Source organism: Triturus cristatus, chromosome 11 (assembly GCF_964204655.1).
Source record: "Triturus cristatus chromosome 11, aTriCri1.1, whole genome shotgun sequence".
Lineage (NCBI taxonomy): Eukaryota > Metazoa > Chordata > Amphibia > Caudata > Salamandridae > Triturus > Triturus cristatus.
In genome coordinates, this window is record NC_140594.1 from 260,266,015 (window position 1) to 260,283,324 (window position 17,310).

The 17,310-nt window shown below is 48.8% G+C and overlaps 1 long non-coding RNA gene across 2 annotated transcripts in view; it reads right to left on the reverse strand.

Annotated features, from left to right (window-relative positions):
• Window positions 1-17,069, reverse strand: part of LOC146783977 (uncharacterized) — a 181,060-nt gene extending 163,991 nt beyond the window's left edge. For both annotated transcript variants that reach the window (XR_014970428.1, XR_014970427.1), the window contains exons 1-2: window positions 16,837-17,069; window positions 228-271 (exon numbers count right to left, since the gene is read on the reverse strand). This is a non-coding gene — a long non-coding RNA (uncharacterized LOC146783977). The remainder of the gene's footprint in view (window positions 1-227; window positions 272-16,836) is intronic.
• Between the last annotated feature and the right edge of the window lie 241 nt (window positions 17,070-17,310).

Sequence of the window (17,310 nt, forward strand, 5' to 3'; positions counted from 1 at the left end):
CTTATTGGTGTGTGATATTCTCCTTTTCCTTTCTAACCTGGTATCGGGACAGAGTACCAAGAAATGTCATTTATTTCACTTGATACTGCTGATTGGATGCTGTGCTACAATAAGCTGAATTTCGAATGCGCTAGCCTTCTTGACTACAAGGTAGGAAGAAGAGAAATAGACAGAAGAATAGCAAAGTTGAAAAGGCAGCAATTATCTCATATAAAACAGCTACTTACCTGGGTTGTTGCCAAGGAACAGCGGTGGTGACCCCATGAAAACCCTAAAAGGAATTGAAATAAGAAAGAATTAGTGGGAGGATACCCTGAGAAGAAAGTGAAAAACTACAAAGGACAGAAAGCCATATTACATATTGTACCTTACCATAAAAAGTCATCCTATGTAAAAACCAACCAACAAAGCCTCAAAAGCATTATTCCCGCCCATCCCTCCACAGCCATTCAGTGTGTTTTCTTTTGAAATGGAAAAGTACTTTTATTATGCACACTACTAAATTCTATGCATTAAGTTACAATTACATCCACCCAGGCAGATAGAAATAACTTTGGTGACACCCTCATATTAGGTTAGACACCTATGGGGTCCAGAACCTTATAACCAGTCATGGCTGGTGCAGGTTAAAGCAGTGGAGCGGGATGGGGGAGTCGACTGATGATGGAATAGGACAAATAAAATAGATAAAACCACTGACCTTTGCAGTCGCCTTATCGCTGACTCACTGATGTTTCCCCTATTCCATCATCTGTTGACTTCCCCCATTGTGCCCCGCCCCACCACTCTTACCTGCACTGGCCGCAACTGCCTATAGCCACTATACCCTCACTTGTACTAGATGCAGCAACCCAATACAAGGGGGTGTTGTTATCAATAAGCCAGGCTTACTAGATTCGTAATGATGTCACCACATTACTAAAAGCACCAATATGTTCATCATTGTTATGCGAAGGGTTCCTCTTTTAGGGAGATTGATTCATGTTTGCTCCCTGCACCAGATCTGTCATCTGCTTTTGTTCCTGAGGCTCCCTCCTGCTTGGGGGACATACTCCACAGCTTTTCCGCATCCTGTACGCAGAGCACCCTTGCAGCTGCCCCACCCATGTTCCAAGGCTTAGGCTGTCTTGCAGGGCATATGTGTGTCAGTAGCAGAGTCAGTGATCAGTCCACAGAAGACCAATTCTTGTTTGCTCCCTGCACCAGATCTGTCCTCTGCTTTTGTTCCTGAGGCTCCCTCCTGGGGGACATCCGTGAGTCAAGGGCCAGTCCACAAGTCCTAGGAGAACCATACAGGGTACCCCAGCAGATCCATTCCCCCAAGTTGTCCTCAAGGGGAATAGGAGAACCAGCACCACTGGTCCTGGAAAGACCCATCCTAGTCCTGGGGATCAGCTGGAGTCAAAGTTCCAAAGTCCCTCTTGCAGGGGCTTAATTTCACTGGAGTGGCTCCCAGGCCCAATGTTTTCTCATCAGTCTCTCCCATGCTCAGGTGTTTTGATGTGAGGGTGGGAAGATCTAGAAACCAGGCACCCATGGGCAGCACTAGGGTGTTGCCTCATCACTTCACTTATGCCCCAACTCTTCTACACTACATTCTGTGACACTCCAACATGGCAAATTCATGTTTTCTGTGAAAAGAGCTTCCCTGAGAGCCTCAGCTCCACCTCAACTGACACAGTTTCCTGATCCCTCCCCACAAAAACTTCAAAGGTGAACCCTTCCTGCGTTTGGCTCCAAAGGTCTTGCTGTCCTCCTTTGTTTTTGTGGGCCTCAGCTGTCCCATCCCAGGAATGGTGTGACAAGCTGTCGCAGCCCAGGTATAGTTTGGCAGCGAATTAACAGATGCAGTACTCCTTCCTTTCCAATTGCCCTCCTTTTCTCTTCTCAGGAACTGGGCCAAGCACTGTTATTGGCTCTATTGTATGAAGAGGCCTTTGGTCCTTTTGCAGGACAGTGGACTAATGTACTTGGCCCAGTAGTATAAACAAAGGCCTGGATTTTGATTGTAAGCTAATCTAGTGAAATATGGCAAGTCTTAAAGTATCATAAGGAGTGTAAATATGATGTAAGGGTCCGTGGATCTACACTCAGGATGCATGTTTATCCCAAGGTGATACATTGCTGGACCCTGTAGGCTTGAGTAGCATGGAACTCTACTTTAGTGTAGATTCCATCTATAATGTGTAACACAGTTTAAGCATCATAGACCTTCAGTAAGCACTACAGATCTACACATGAATGCCTACTCTCATTAGAATTATCCAAATCTGTCTCAATGGGGCTGTGTATCCTTGGACTTCCACTGCAATAGTGTCATTAACAAAATACTCTGCGAGTTAGTTATAGTTATGCGGTAAGTGCATTTATTTGACCAATTCTCTTCATATAATGCAGAAACGATTCACAAATTGACACAGCATTTACATTTCTCAAAGAAAAAGGTGTACTTAACAAGTGACGGAGCAGTGGAAGTGATATAAAGTGAATAAAGAGTGTGCATATGCTATATACAAAAAATATATACATGTGACTGATTGGAACAATATGCTGTTATGAACGGCACTCATGATATGAGTGTCGAAACCCATAATCACATTTTAAAACCAGTCCACATATGCTAATGTCAATGTTTTGACCCTTTAATATAAATATTTAGAGCAGGGTCATCATCAGGACAAAGTAAGAACAGGAGTCACCTAAAAATAAAATAATCATTTATCAAGCTATATGATTGTGTACATTGTAATGTATTTACAAGCAGGCTTATAATCCAAAGCCCAAATTTACATACCAAATGATTGGGGCAAAGAGTCCCACAACCAAAGATGTATCAATCAAAGTTTCATGGGAAATCCTCAGAGAAAAGCATGACAGAAGGTGCAATGAAATAAACTAAGTTCAAAACAGGCTGCATCCTGAACTTGCATGTAAAGAGGTATAGATAATTAATGCCTACTAGGGGAGTGTGTCAAAATTTCAGGGCTGAGACAGACAATTTATTAATGCTTGTGTACAGACAGATTGGAGGCTGTAAAAACAAGCATTTGCAATGCAATCGGTCTCGCCTTTGGGACCTTATATGTATTTAGCTATGCGGCATGTTAGCCTGGGTGCTGAAACATCTACTGTTCTTTATTAAGGAGGTAAAGTAAGCACCAAACTGCGTGACATGCCAGGTATGGGAACACATGGAGAGAAATGTTGCCTTTCAGCGGGAAATGGTATAGTCCGAAGCTTTGTTTTTTACTGGAATCTAGAGAATGCTAAAGTGATTTTGGTATTTTACTGACCTCTGCAAGTCGTTTTCTATCAAGAATGTTAAATAGAGGCAGTTGCAGAAAAATAACAAAAGAAAGTTACTCAGCAGAAAGCAATTCTGGAATTCTACTGACCTTTTGTTTTCTATCAAGACAGTTAAATAGAGGCAGTTGAACAGAAAAAAAGTCCCTAAGCAGAAGCAGACAAGTCCTAGGGTTGATCTCCAAAGGCCACAAAGTACATACACATATAAGTATATACTAAAGTATATGATAAAGTATATGCAAGAGGTCTCGAATGCTCGACCTAAAAATGACCCCACTCGGGTTCTCGGGTCGAGGGGGGGGGGGAAGGTGCCATGGCCATCATTGTACTTGTTAAATAGACTTCTGTATTACCCAACCTTCCAACAGGTTACATAGCTAAGTGGTCAAATGTATCCAAAGAAGAGGCGTGTGATTAGCCAGACCTTACAGGTTCAAGTGAGAGCAGGCCCAAGGTTCCAAGATCCCGTAAAGTTTTGGTGCTCGGCCTACAAACAGTAAATTGAAATTATACCTATGTTTGTTAGGTCGCCAGGGAATGCTCAGACGACAACATGTTTGGCACTGTAGGAAAAAAATACAATTTTTAATGTGTACACAACTATGTGTTGCATCATCTGCATGCAGGGGAACGCCAAAGCGGACTATCAGAATTCCCTATTGATTTCAGATGAATACCTTATTTAAAGCCAAATGTCAATATATTCCTATTCATGAGGTCAACAAAAGGCAGGGAGAAAATTAGGCCTAACAGACAGCCTTTGACAACTATATCCAGGGATGGTGTGCCATGCTGAAACTCTGTGCCAGTACAATTCAGTGGGGAGTAGTGGTTGTCAGAAACCATCTGTTAGACCTGGCATCTTTGGCGTGGTTACCCCTGACTTTTTGCCTCTACCTCCTGTATTTTTGATGCTATGCTGGATTTCGTTTTTGCTGGTTTAGATGCTTTGGGCACTTTGCCACTGCTGATCAGTGTCAAAGTGCAAGTGCTCCCTTGGTAAATTATTGTGTTGATTGGTTATCCATGATTGGGATATTTGTTTCACCTGTTAGCCCCTAGTAAAGTGCACTGCGTGTGCCAGGGCTGGTGATTCAAATGCTACTAGTGGGCTGCAGCACTGATTGTGCCACCCACAGGAGTAGCGCTAAAATGATGTCTTAGGCCTGCTTGCAGTGCCTATGTGCAGTCCAGGACTGCCAGGTCGACCTGGCCAGTGCACCCACTGACCAGGCCTTATCCTTCCCTTTCTGTACATGTCAGGCATCCCTATGGTGGCCCTAGGTACCCCCCTGGGCTGGGTGCAGTGTATCTGAAAGGTAGGGCATGTACTGAGGTGTGTAACATGCCCTGGTAGTGAATTACAGCCATTTTCGTTTTTCACTGCTGAGAGGCTATCTTGCCCATAGGATAGAATGGGGAAGGCTGTTTACATGCCTATCTTCCCATAAGGGCAAGATAGAAAATCCAAGTTTGGTATCTCTGTGTTCAGAATTTAATTATACATCTTTTTAGCAAGATGGTTTTTAAATTCACTGTGTGAGAATAGCACTTTTTAGAAAGTAGCTATTCTCCTGTTTAACCTTCCTGCGTGCCTGTGTGCTGGTTGGCTGACTGGTGTCAGGTGATGTGCTAGGTGGCTCCAGGAGCCTGGATGAGTCAGCAGCAGGGTGAATAGGGAGATCTGCTTTAGATGGGTGGGAGGAGTAGTCCCTGGGTCTGAATAGGGCTGCCCCTGACAAACACAAAGCTGGCTCCACCCCCTGCTGGCCAGGCTGAGGACTCTGCCTCTGCTGGCACAAAGAAGGCTCCACCTCCTGCTGAGCGTCTAACGACCCTGCCCCTCACTCTGAAAGGAACCAGGTGCTCCAGAGCAGAGCACACCCAGGAACCGGTTTGAGCAGGGGAATCCCCCCACTGAAACACAAGAGACAAAGACTTGGAGGGGTATAAGAAGAGGACCCCAGACACCTAAAACTTTAGATCACTTTGGAACTAAGAAGAAACCTCTGCCAAGGAGAAAGCTGGAAGAAACTGAAGAGGAGAAGACTGCCTGCTTGCTGTTTTGCTTTGCTGCCAAGGAGAGGGGAAGGACTTTGCTGTGTCCCCTTCTTTTGATTCTGATCTCCAAGGGCCTGAGAAGAGCTGGCTCCCTGTTAAGAAGTCCCAGGAACAAAAGGACTTCACCACCAGCTCCCCTGGAACTCTGCTGAGAGAGTTCTGACCTGCCTTGGAGTGCTTGCCCAGTCTTGGGGCTTCAGGAGGTCGTTTTGCTGTGTTGAGGGAGCTGGGAAGCAGAAGCGTGAACAAGAGTGACTGGTACCCAACGCATCATCCGATTGCGTGTCGCAAGACGAGAGTGCGTGGAAAATTTCATCGCGGCACCATCGCAACACGCAGGGTCTCCGCATCGCCGAGTGCGTCGAGCATCGTCCCGAAGCGTGAAGCTTCCTGCCATTGCGAGGGTTGTCGCAGAACCAGTTTGCGGGCCGCACCACTGCCGGTGCGTGAAAAGTCTCCAATCGCTGCGTGCGTCGACGCAGAGTCCCGTTCCGTGGCGCATCGAGAGTTGCGGCGCCGGAAGGCAACGCTGCGCCACGCATCGCACCACATCGAAGAGTGTCGCATCGAACCTGTGCGTGAAGCTTCCCCCTAAGAAACCTACGCAACGAAAGCCAAAGGTATCGCATCCTCCCCCTACAGATCGGAGCCGGCGCATCCACCTCTGCTGCGTGAAGCAGGGCTGCTGCAAAGCCTCCCCAGGATCTCAGGAGCATCGCATCGCCTTTGCCATCTTCCTTGTGATAGCTTTTGGGAACCTTATCGCAACTACAGGTACTGTTGGGCACGAGAGTGTCGCATTTTGTGCATTGAGAGTCGCATTGTGCAGGACACTGACTTTTACATCCTGGAGTACTTTCTGCAAACTCTTGAACTATCTTTAAAGTAACCTTTTGAATTATATGTTGGTTTGTCTGTAATATTTGGTCTTGTGAAGTTTTTAGTAAAGATACATTATTTTTCTAAAACTGGTGTGGAGTAAATCTGTGGTGTTTTCACTGTGTTACTGTGAGTGTTGGTACAAATACTTTACACATTGCCTTTGATAGCCTAGACTGCTCAGGCCAAGCTACCTAGAGGGTGAGCAGGGGTTATCTTAACAGTGTATCCCCCTTTCCCTGACTAGAAGCAAGGGTCCCTACTTGGACAGTGGTACCTACCCTGCCAACTAGAGACCCCCAGATCTAACATTGGTGGTCAGCGGTGAGGATTGAACTTGTATTTGTACTTGACCCACAGTAATTGGTGTACATCACTAGTTTAAGTGCAGACCAATAGACAACCACATACTATATTTTTGATTCTATTTTTGAGTAACTCTTCAAGAGCATCATGTCTCAGGTGGCAACAAGCGAGAAGGCAGAATTGGAGTTTTCCATTGCGGATTTATATTCATACAAAGTTGAAGATCTCAAGCAATTCTGCAAAGACCGTGGTTGCTCTTTTAAAAGCGGAGCTAGAAAAGATGTGCTACAAAGAGTCCTGAAGGCCTGGTGGGAGGCCCAAGAGGAAAGTGATGCAAATGAAGAGGATGGTTTTGTTCCCCAAGATCTGCCTGTGAGCAGACCAGTCTCAAGGGCTGGCAGCTCCCATTCCAGTAGGGGGCTCACTCCAGAGGAGTTGGAGGAGAATCAAAGGGTGAGAAACCATGAATTGGAAATTATGAAAATGAAAATGAAGCAATCAGAAGTAGACAAGGCGGCGGAGGAGAGCAAGAATGCCCGTGCCTTGGAGGAGAAGAAATTGCTTCTGGCTCATGAAGTGAGCATGAGAGAACTGGACATCAAGGCCAAGCAGGTGGAGTCCGGTTCAAATGGTGGCAGCGCACAGCCAGTGCAGGGGGGTAAAGTATATATCCCCAAAGATTTAGTACAGAATTACAATAGGAGTGAGGATATCTATGCCTGGTTCACATCGTATGAAATTGCATTGAGGATGAATGGGGTGCCTGAACAGCATTGGGGGGCGGGCCTGTGGAAACATTTTGAGGCTTCTGGGAGGAGTGCTCTAGAGCCCTTAGAATTAGCAGGTGCCATGACCTATCCCAATATGAAGGAGGCCCTATGTCTCAGGTATGGACTTACTCCAGAGCAGTATAGACTGCAGTTTAGAAATTCCAAGAAGAAAGAGTCTGAGACTTGGATGGAGTGTGTGAATCTGTACTCGCGGGCACTGGAAGGTTGGATGAAGGGCAGCAAGGTAACTGATTATAAGGGGTTGTTACATTTAATTAGTTGGGAGCACTTGAGTAGTCTATGTGTTCCAGAGCTGCGCCAGCATCTTTTAGATAGCAAGTTGACGGACCCCATTGAGCTTGCTAAGGAGGCGGACCGCTGGACCAGTACCAGGGTCCACAGAGGAATTGTGGGTACCGTTGCCAAAGGTGGGCAGGGTCCCCAGCAGAAGAGTGGGGGGGACAAGGGTAACCAAAAGGAGTTCTCACAAGGGCCCCAAAATAGTTCCCAGGGTAACCAGTCCCAGCCCCCCAAGTCCAAACCCAAACCAACCTGGCCCCCTAAGGGCAGGTCGGATAACAAGGGTCCCATTAAGTGTTATCACTGTCAGGAATTGGGTCACAAGTCTCCTGTGTGTCCCCAGAAATCTCAGGCACCCACTGGTGCTCCAACACCGGGTATAGCTAGTGTAGCTTTTGGGGGGGATTTAATTTCTAGTGATTTGGAGGGTTTAGCAGTTATGTCCCTTGTCTCTTTAGGAGACACAGAGATGGTCCAGGAAACCCCTGTCCCTGATAACACTAAGAAGTACAGGCAGTGGGTGACCATCAATGGGAGGAGGATGGAGGCTCTCAGGGACACTGGAGCCAGTGTGACTACGGTCAGGTGTCAGTGGGTCCCTGAGGAGCTGATCATTCCAGACGTACTTCACCCAGTAGTGTCAGCTGACAACTCTGTGCGCCTTTGCAAGGTAGCACATGTTCCCTTTGAGTGGGGGGGGGTCTCAGGTCCTCTCAAAGTTGTTGTGAGTCCATCCATGCCAGTTGACTGTCTGCTAGGTAATGACCTGGAGAGTTCCCCGTGGAAGGAGGTGGAACGCCAGGCTCATTTGGAGATGTTGGGTTTGCCTGAGTGGGTCTGTGTGACCACCCGGTCCATGGCAGCCAGACAGGGTTGTGAAGCAGACCTGGAGCCTGAAACAGTGGCCCAGGTCCCTGCCAGAAAGAGGAAGGGCAGGGGGCGTGGTGCGTCCACCCCCGCTGTTCCCACGGTCCAGGAAGGAGCAGAACCTACGGGGGATGCCCTGGAGCCTACAGGGGAACAGGTCGCTGAGCTGGGAGACATACCTGAGCTGACCCATTGGCAGCAAGAGGGTGGTCCCTCCAGAGAGGAGTTCTGCCGTGCGCAGAAGACATGCCCTACTCTTGAAGGTCTGCGGCACCAGGCTGCAGACCAGGCAGCAGGTGCTGATCCGAAGAACTTTTTTCTCTACTGGGAGAATGACTTGTTGTACAGTGAGCCTAGGTTTGCTGAGCCGAGTGGATCACGTACCCTGGTGGTACCCGCAGGGTTCAGAGACTTCCTACTGGGTCTGGCTCACGACGTGCCGCTTGCAGGACATCTCGGGCAGGACAAGACCCGACAAAGGCTTGCCACCCACTTTTACTGGCCCGGGATGAAGACGGACGTCGCTTCCTTTTGTAAATCATGCCAGACTTGCCAGGCAAGTGGCAAGGCTGGAGGAAAATGCAAAGGCCCTCTCCAGCCTTTTCCGGTAGTGAGCACCCCTTTCGAGCGGGTGGGAATAGATATTGTGGGGCCACTGGACCCCAGGACCGCCTTAGGCAACAGGTTCATCCTGGTCCTGGTGGATCATGCCACCCGGTACCCGGAGGCTATCCCTCTCAGGACAACCACAGCCCCGGTGGTGGGCCGTGCGTTGATGGGGATCTTTTCCCGTGTGGGTTTCCCCAAGGAGGTGGTATCTGACCGGGGTACCAACTTCATCTCCAGGTATATGAAGTCTCTGTGGGAGGAGTGTGGGGTAACTTATAAGTTCACCACTCCTTACCACCCTCAAGGAAATGGGTTGGTTGAAAGGTTCAACCGGACCGTGAAAGGCATGATCATGGGGCTGACAGAGCCCATGAGACGGAAGTGGGACGTCTTTTTGCCATGCCTATTATTTGCCTACAGGGAAGTACCACAAAAGTCTCTAGGGTTCAGTCCCTTTGAGCTTTTGTACGGGCACCCTGTTAGAGGACCTCTCAGTCTGGTGAAGGAGGGTTGGGAGAAATCCCCGGGGAAAACCCCTCAGGATGTGTTCAGCTATGTGCTGGCCATCCGCAACCAGACACAGCGCTTCCGGGCCCTCGCTCAGGCGAACCTGGAAGCCAGCCAGGATGAGATGAAGAGGTGGTATGACCAGCATACCACTCTGATGGAATTTCAACCTGGGCAGATGGTGTGGGTGATGGCGCCAGTGGAGCCTTGCGCGCTCCAGGACAGGTGGACTGGGCCATATGAGGTGGTGGAGCGCAAGAGTGAGGTGACCTACCTGGTCAACTTGCGATCTCCCAGGAACCCCATGAGGGTCCTACACGTGAACCGCCTCAAACCCCATTTTGAGAGGTCTGAAATAACAATGCTACTGGCTACAGATGCAGGGATGGAGGAGGATAGCGATCCTCTTCCTGACCTCCTGGCAGCTAAGGAGCAAGATGGGTCAGTGGATGGAGTGGTCCTCTCGCCCACCCTGACCCCAGAACAGCAGAGGGACTGTCGCCATGTGTTGGGTCAGTTTGCATCTCTGTTCTCCCTGACCCCCGGTATCACCAACTGGTGTGTCCATGACGTGGACACGGGAGATAGCATGCCTGTGAAACAGAAGTTTTACCGGGTGGCTGACAAGGTCAGGGCCAGCATCAAGAAGGAGGTTTCTAAGATGTTGGAGCTAGGGGTGATTGAGCCCTCCAGCAGCCCCTGGGCTAGCCCAGTGGTACTTGTACCGAAAGCTGCTGCGCCAGGTGCCACTCCAGAACTTAGGTTTTGTGTGGACTACCGTGGGCTCAATGCTGTCACGAAGACTGATGCACACCCCATCCCCAGAGCTGATGAGCTCGTGGATCGGTTGGGAGCTGCCAACTACCTCAGTACGTTTGACTTAACTTCTGGGTACTGGCAGATTGCCTTAACTGATGGGGCCAAGGAGAGGTCTGCGTTTTCAACGCCAGAGGGGCACTTCCAGTTCCGTGTCATGCCCTTTGGGTTGAAGAACGCCCCTGCCACATTCCAGAGACTGGTCAACCAGGTACTGTCCGGGCTGGAGCAATTCAGCGCCGCATATCTGGATGACATCGCTGTGTTCAGCTCCACTTGGGAAGAACACTTGCAACACCTCTGCGCAGTGTTGAAGGCTCTGCATAGTGCAGGCCTCACTATCAAGGCCAGTAAGTGCCAGATAGGGCAGGGTTCGGTGGTGTATTTGGGACACCAGGTAGGAAGCGGCCAGGTGGCGCCCCTACAAGCCAAGATAGATACCATCCGGGCTTGGGAACCCCCCAAAACCCAGACAGCGGTGAGAGCCTTCTTAGGACTCACCGGGTACTATCGCCGTTTTGTCAAGGGGTATGGCACCATTGTGGCTCCCTTGACAGAACTAACTTCCAAGAAGTTACCGAAGAAAGTGATTTGGACCAGTGCCTGCCAAGAAGCTTTTGATGCCCTGAAGGAGGCCATGTGTACAGCACCTGTACTCAAGGCGCCTGACTTCTCCAAGGAGTTCATAGTGCAGACAGACGCTTCTGAGCATGGAGTGGGAGCGGTGCTCTCACAACTAAATGATGAGGACTTGGACCAACCTGTAGCTTTCATTAGTAGGAGGCTACTTCCCAGGGAACAGAGGTGGAGTGCGATTGAAAGGGAAGCTTTTGCTGTGGTCTGGGCGCTGAAGAAGCTGAGGCCCTACTTGTTTGGGACTCACTTCCGGGTTCAGACGGACCACAGGCCCCTCAGATGGTTGATGCAGATGAGGGGTGAGAATCCTAAGCTGTTGAGGTGGTCCATTTCCCTACAGGGGATGGACTTTACGGTGGAACACCGCCCCGGTACAGAACACGCCAACGCTGATGGTCTGTCCAGGTTTTTCCGCCTTAGCGATGAGAACTCCCAGGAGGGTGGGTAGTTCTCCCCACTTTCAGCTGGAGGGGACACGTGTTAGACCTGGCATCTTTGGCGTGGTTACCCCTGACTTTTTGCCTCTACCTCCTGTATTTTTGATGCTATGCTGGATTTCGTTTTTGCTGGTTTAGATGCTTTGGGCACTTTGCCACTGCTGATCAGTGTCAAAGTGCAAGTGCTCCCTTGGTAAATTATTGTGTTGATTGGTTATCCATGATTGGGATATTTGTTTCACCTGTTAGCCCCTAGTAAAGTGCACTGCGTGTGCCAGGGCTGGTGATTCAAATGCTACTAGTGGGCTGCAGCACTGATTGTGCCACCCACAGGAGTAGCGCTAAAATGATGTCTTAGGCCTGCTTGCAGTGCCTATGTGCAGTCCAGGACTGCCAGGTCGACCTGGCCAGTGCACCCACTGACCAGGCCTTATCCTTCCCTTTCTGTACATGTCAGGCATCCCTATGGTGGCCCTAGGTACCCCCCTGGGCTGGGTGCAGTGTATCTGAAAGGTAGGGCATGTACTGAGGTGTGTAACATGCCCTGGTAGTGAATTACAGCCATTTTCGTTTTTCACTGCTGAGAGGCTATCTTGCCCATAGGATAGAATGGGGAAGGCTGTTTACATGCCTATCTTCCCATAAGGGCAAGATAGAAAATCCAAGTTTGGTATCTCTGTGTTCAGAATTTAATTATACATCTTTTTAGCAAGATGGTTTTTAAATTCACTGTGTGAGAATAGCACTTTTTAGAAAGTAGCTATTCTCCTGTTTAACCTTCCTGCGTGCCTGTGTGCTGGTTGGCTGACTGGTGTCAGGTGATGTGCTAGGTGGCTCCAGGAGCCTGGATGAGTCAGCAGCAGGGTGAATAGGGAGATCTGCTTTAGATGGGTGGGAGGAGTAGTCCCTGGGTCTGAATAGGGCTGCCCCTGACAAACACAAAGCTGGCTCCACCCCCTGCTGGCCAGGCTGAGGACTCTGCCTCTGCTGGCACAAAGAAGGCTCCACCTCCTGCTGAGCGTCTAACGACCCTGCCCCTCACTCTGAAAGGAACCAGGTGCTCCAGAGCAGAGCACACCCAGGAACCGGTTTGAGCAGGGGAATCCCCCCACTGAAACACAAGAGACAAAGACTTGGAGGGGTATAAGAAGAGGACCCCAGACACCTAAAACTTTAGATCACTTTGGAACTAAGAAGAAACCTCTGCCAAGGAGAAAGCTGGAAGAAACTGAAGAGGAGAAGACTGCCTGCTTGCTGTTTTGCTTTGCTGCCAAGGAGAGGGGAAGGACTTTGCTGTGTCCCCTTCTTTTGATTCTGATCTCCAAGGGCCTGAGAAGAGCTGGCTCCCTGTTAAGAAGTCCCAGGAACAAAAGGACTTCACCACCAGCTCCCCTGGAACTCTGCTGAGAGAGTTCTGACCTGCCTTGGAGTGCTTGCCCAGTCTTGGGGCTTCAGGAGGTCGTTTTGCTGTGTTGAGGGAGCTGGGAAGCAGAAGCGTGAACAAGAGTGACTGGTACCCAACGCATCATCCGATTGCGTGTCGCAAGACGAGAGTGCGTGGAAAATTTCATCGCGGCACCATCGCAACACGCAGGGTCTCCGCATCGCCGAGTGCGTCGAGCATCGTCCCGAAGCGTGAAGCTTCCTGCCATTGCGAGGGTTGTCGCAGAACCAGTTTGCGGGCCGCACCACTGCCGGTGCGTGAAAAGTCTCCAATCGCTGCGTGCGTCGACGCAGAGTCCCGTTCCGTGGCGCATCGAGAGTTGCGGCGCCGGAAGGCAACGCTGCGCCACGCATCGCACCACATCGAAGAGTGTCGCATCGAACCTGTGCGTGAAGCTTCCCCCTAAGAAACCTACGCAACGAAAGCCAAAGGTATCGCATCCTCCCCCTACAGATCGGAGCCGGCGCATCCACCTCTGCTGCGTGAAGCAGGGCTGCTGCAAAGCCTCCCCAGGATCTCAGGAGCATCGCATCGCCTTTGCCATCTTCCTTGTGATAGCTTTTGGGAACCTTATCGCAACTACAGGTACTGTTGGGCACGAGAGTGTCGCATTTTGTGCATTGAGAGTCGCATTGTGCAGGACACTGACTTTTACATCCTGGAGTACTTTCTGCAAACTCTTGAACTATCTTTAAAGTAACCTTTTGAATTATATGTTGGTTTGTCTGTAATATTTGGTCTTGTGAAGTTTTTAGTAAAGATACATTATTTTTCTAAAACTGGTGTGGAGTAAATCTGTGGTGTTTTCACTGTGTTACTGTGAGTGTTGGTACAAATACTTTACACATTGCCTTTGATAGCCTAGACTGCTCAGGCCAAGCTACCTAGAGGGTGAGCAGGGGTTATCTTAACAGTGTATCCCCCTTTCCCTGACTAGAAGCAAGGGTCCCTACTTGGACAGTGGTACCTACCCTGCCAACTAGAGACCCCCAGATCTAACACCATCCAAGAAGCCAGAGAGGGCAGAAACTTCCTTCTTAATCATGGTTTTCAAATACCCAACTCATGATGCTACTGCCCTGTGGACCTGTCGCATGGCTGAAAAGCAGTGGCTATCCACCTTCAAGTTGTGTTGTAGGGTGTTCAAACACTAGCAGACCACCTATGATCATCTTAGGGACTTCTAGAGAACACAAAATTAACTCTGTCTGTATAGGTGGAAGAAACTGAGGCCACAGGAGAAGATCCATGGGCGTGGAGAAGAGGAGGGTACTGCGTCAAAGACTTTGTGGCTGGGTCTGGAAAGTAAGTTAGTTGTTGAAGTTCTTTGATGGTACTTAGACTAGTATTACTCAGTGTGAGCACTCCCACACGGGATAGCATCGATAGCCTCCATTTCTCCACCTGCACATATTTACTGGGCAGGTCTGCCATGCCAGATCCTCACCCCCGTCTTCATCTTATTTGGTTTGCTGGCTGTAATATGGGTTTTTCAACCAGTCCTCTTCATCTATTGGTCTTTTGCAGAGTCATTGACATTTCCTCCACCCACTGCAGAATATAGCATGGGGTCATGGCGGTCAGCCTACTTCAACCAGGCTAACTTCACTGCTAGTGACTGACTGCCCTTTCATAAGGAGCACATTCACACAAAGCAGTTCCTTCAGAGGCCAGGAACTTCTCTAGCAACATGTGCATTTTAAGGCCCAAAAAATAGCTTTATGCATCTTTTTTTCCTTTAGATTGACGAGGGCCCAGCTGCATCTTAAACAAAGCTTTGCAAATAACTAGCCATAATAAAACAAGCACTGGCAAAGCCAGATGGCTGCCAACCTTCGACAGACCTTTGGGTTTTGCCAATGTTTATGCTCAAGGGTGTCTATACTAAAACGCCAGAAGGAGTTTTCTTCCTTACTGAGTCTGAGTAAAAAGGCCAATTGATAACCAATGGAGTATCAATCTTCTCACTTAACAGCAGGGCAGCGAACTGATTCAGCAAAAAGGGAAAAAAATACAAGTGCAGAAATAACTGGGAATACGTTGAGGGATGTCATAACATAGCTGGTTCCTTCAAATTAAAATCATAAGTGAACTATGACATGAATTGCATTCAAAGATATAACGTCAGGCTGAAATTTGCAGTAATTTGTGTTTTGCGTGAGGTTTTCAAATGACCTCCAGTTCCGAGAAACTACCTCAAGATAGAAGTGGGAACATAAAGTTAATAGAAGAATATACAGTTTTTACACACACACACACCCCTCTGCATCAATCCTCTGGGACTTTGCTGGCTGTACACTGCGCACTCCAGCTGGTGCATTAGCCCACCGACCTATGTTAGGAGGATTCAAACATGCACCTTGCAGGTTACACTTTGCTAGTTCACCGACCAATAATAACACTGTGATTAAGAAAATTGGATTTGATAGTACATTAAGTTGAGTATACACGTGTTAATGCAAAGGGAAGGTCGGGCGGGTCAGACGTCCTGAACAAAAAATCTGACTGACCTCCCTGAAGCCTGTTTTTCGAGAATTCCAAAAAGGCGTCTTGTGAGCACTCGGCCCACTGGCCCCTCCCGCGAATACGCACCCAAATTTATTGTACATAGTGCTGCTGGGAAATTCCATCTGTAACCGGGTCTGCGATAGATCAGGACTGCACAGAAGCAGTGCACTTACATACCCCTCACCCACTCCTCTAGTGATCTCAGGATGGAATATAACAGAATGTGTTAGTGGCCGGACAGACAGGCAATTACAGCTTCTACAATGGCGGCTATAATTAGGGAAGCTCTGTAGATCAATGGTTTGTCAAACTTCCAGGATTTACTAAGTGGACTGAAAAGTGCCCAGATGTAGTTTAGCTTGCCGACAGCGCTATAAAAAGTTTGCAAATAAAATAAATACAGTCCATTAAAATGTATCAAAGAGCAATGATCTTTTAGGGAATTATCGGTTCCAAATAAAACATGAATGTGAGGCAGGGCAATACACGAAGAGCAAAGTTCAGGCAACAAACAAACAAACAGCAACTGGTGGCGCTATGCTTTGTGTTTATGCCCACAACTCTTTCCAGTGACAGTCACAAAGAGAGACGGCACATGCCCACAGCACCTTGAAGAAGGGAAGGGTTTCAAAATAATAATTCAAATGGCAAAGAAACTGACAAATAAGTAACACAAAAATGCGGACAGGGTCTGCAAGGAACCTGCAGGTATATACACCACTTGCACTGGGGGTGGGATTCAATTCAAGCAGAGATCCCGAACAGTGTACAGTAAGAAGGAAATGCCAGTGTAGCGTTTACTTGCATCATATACAATAAAGAGCCCCCACCCTTCTATATGTGGGCTATAATCTGATATCCCGAGTATATACAAGATACTTTAAACAATGACGTTTTGAAAACTGCTTTACGTGGCATGCAAGAAAGCATTACTGTATGGTGTTATCAGTCCCATCTGGGTGTATTTAAAGTGAAATGGGCCAGCAGCTTGAACTGCGAACCCCGTGGTACTCTCTCACTCACCTCCTGGGCTCTACGGCACACCCCTGTAGATCCACTCGCCAGCCCCACCCAGAGTGTGCGTTAGTGAACCTCTTCAATGGGACACCGGGGCTCACACTCAGGCTCGATAATGAAGTAACGTCAACACCCACCACATGCTAATGTCTCTCGAGCTTTCCCTGGAGCACTTCCTGCTGCTCACCGCGCTCCGGCCCCTCGCAGAAAAGCCTCTATCTGCTCTTTGCCAACTATTCAAACAAGCATTTGCAATGCAATAGGACTCGTAACTGTGCGAGACCTATTGCATTGCATCACCGGACAATGGGCGCGAGGGTGGGGGCACGGGCACTGACAAGTGCTCACACTCCTAAACAGAATGCTCTTATACCTGGAGTGATGTCCGTCGCTGCTAGATTGCCGGGCTTGGTACGTGACAGCAGAAGCAGCTCGAATCTTACAGCCAGGTATGAGCAGCTCGTTGCCCGGGGCGGCGATCTATGAGGCAGTGGGTGTCTCTGCACAGGGCCAGTACACCAGCACAAACCGGTGTGAGGAAAGAGGAGACAGCGGGGGTAACTGGGGAAGCAATACCGGTTGAGGAGCACCTCTAACTCTGGCTGCAATAACAACAGTACCCCGGTCCAGCAACAGTTCGAACCCATTTGTAAACTTTTTTTGCCAGCAGCTGAAGCAGAGCAGGCACCTCCCACTTCCGCCTGACTCCTTAACCCATTCACTATCTCTGAGGGAATGCCTGTTACATCAACACGCATATCACGAGACCGCTTCCCCTTGGAGAACTGACAGCAGCTCCACTCCCAGCCTTAACAAAATCTACCACGGCACCAAGCCGCTCTGAAAC